Consider the following 2,500-nt stretch of genomic DNA (forward strand, 5'->3'; position numbering starts at 1 on the left):
ACGCACGATTGGCAACGTGGTCAAATAAAATGCAAAGAATCGTACACTGCGCGCACGTTGCCAGCATTTCCTGTCTCTGCCTCTGATTTCTCCTGCTAGTTTTGCTTAAGTGAGTGAAAGTTTGGGTGACGTGTGACAGGGGGCTGTGCGGCTCTGGTGCTGGTCTGCTGTGACAGGATGGAGGAAAAAAAGGGACAGATTGACCGTCGGCTACTGCAGTGGCACGTCTCTTCCTCTGCGTGCCGGAGCAGGAACGCAGTAACTTTGCATTAGGACGGGCAGCTGGAGTGGACTTGGCCGCTGTCCTGAATGTGTGCATCATCACGGATTGCCTAAAGAACAGACTTCTGTTTTCTTTTTTCTTTTCTTTTCTTTTTTTTTTCTTTTTTTCTTTTTTTTTTTTTTTTTGAGGTTGTTGATGTTCATTCACTGATGAACACGCGACTGGGTCACGGTAATCTCAGCACGAATGTCATTTGTAACCTAGATACAGCCCAGATGTGTCCAAAATTAATGGATAACATAAGATAACAAAAGATTTTTGCGCGGAAATTTTCTGTTTGTGCTTGTTTATCCTAACATTTGGTTTCACTAAGGCCTTTATTAGCCTCCTCTCTGTCAAAGCCAATGGACAGAGACAGTTCAGCTGCATGTGTAGTTATACTGTGCTTCATAGAGTGGCATGCAAAAATGAAATCTAATACTGATGGATGTAACACACTGAATAATCCAATGCGCTGTGTGACTGTAGATAGCACACGGTGTGTTGAATGTACAGTAATGAAAAAAGAGCAAAAAATGAAAAACTCTGCACTGAAAACTATAGGCACACACACAAACACATACGCATGCACGCACGCACACACGCAGACACACACGCACACACAGAGACACACACTGTTAAATACACCAAAAGCATCTCATCCCTGCATTGCTCTTCTGCAGAGCGGTGAAAATGAAGCCCTGTGCAGACAGGCTGTGGTCTCGACGAGGCTTGTGAATCTTGGCTGGCCAGCGCGTGCAGACAAGGGCAGGGTGGCTTGCGTCCAGTGCTCTGGCTGCATCCCAGTTGGTGCTTAATCACAGCGGTCTCCCTGGTCAGCGTGGCCTTCGCCTTTCACAGCCAACTGACATCAGAGAGGGGCAGAGTCAGGGGAGATTGGGAGAGGCTGGCTGCCATCAGCCACTCGCAGTGCCCCATCCCGCTGCCTCGCGCCAGGCAGGTGTGTAATCTTGAGCTGGGGACATTGGAGGATGATGGTGGCGGCAGATCATCACATTGGGAAGGGGAGGGGGACGGGAGGGGAGAAGACAGGAGGGGCACTTGCCAAGACCACGAGCACAGATTGTGGGGGAAAGCCAATGCCTGGACCTGCCAAAACCCGGTGACTCAGTCCCTATCTCTCTCTTTCTGTCCAGATGCTTGCTGTCTCTGTCTCCTAGGTGCCAATATTTGTGTTTGCATGTAACTGTGCATATATATTATGCACTAAGTATCTTTGTGTGAATATTTTTAGGTAGAAACACTGCATGGACCATGTACAGTATATGGCCAAGACCTTTGCAAAAAAAAAAAAAAAAAAAAGAGGTTCCTTTGGATCGCCCTTTGAAGAAATAGAAAATCCATAAGAGTGATTGTCAAGGCATACCAGTAAGACAAACACATCATTTTGTGAATGTTATATCGATCATGCACACTGACAGTTCAGAGGTCAAAGGTGTGAATATTTGCATATTTGCAGTTATAACATGTGAGATACCAGGGGTTTTGAAGGAGGAGCACCGATAATAAATTGCAAGAAGTGCCCCTCTCACACATGCCTCGCCATTGCACGATGTCCCAGACACATTATACCAAGTGAAGACGTTACGTATTTGAACAGGGGCATCTCATTTCTGTATGTAACAAATTAATCAGTAATTGTCTGACTAAGCACCAGTGTTCCAGGCTTAGAAAAAAGTCTTTGAAGGATTGTCTTAGGAAGGTTCTAGTACTGTCGTCTGAGAGAGACCAGTACTCGGATATGGCAAAGTTACCTTAATAAGATCACAAACAAACGGGTGGGTGGCCATACCCCGCTAACCAATCAGCTTTCTAATACTCATTACTGGGGGAAAAAAAAACACGTGAAACTTATGCAAATGAGTTTGGAAATGTCAAATTTGCATACATTCTCTGTGACCCTCGTTGTCGACTTCCCTCCGAGCGAGTACTGGCATCACCGCTGACAGCTCGGCCATTGTCCAGACGCCCTGCTTTGCATACCGGCGTGGGCCCCCTGATCACCGCGGGTAACCCGCCCCTCCCGTCAGCGCTTGTCAGTTTGGAGAGTGAGCCTGATGCGCAGTGACAGCCGACTGACTGACTGACCAGTGGCTGACATGCAAACACACACACGCACACACAAACACATACACACACACACACACACTTGTGTGCACTCACAAGATGTGCTCTGGGCTTAGCTCAGCACGGAAGAAGGAATTATTCTTTAAAAAA

The sequence above is a fragment of the Chanos chanos genome, chromosome 14 (assembly GCF_902362185.1).
Source record: "Chanos chanos chromosome 14, fChaCha1.1, whole genome shotgun sequence".
Lineage (NCBI taxonomy): Eukaryota > Metazoa > Chordata > Actinopteri > Gonorynchiformes > Chanidae > Chanos > Chanos chanos.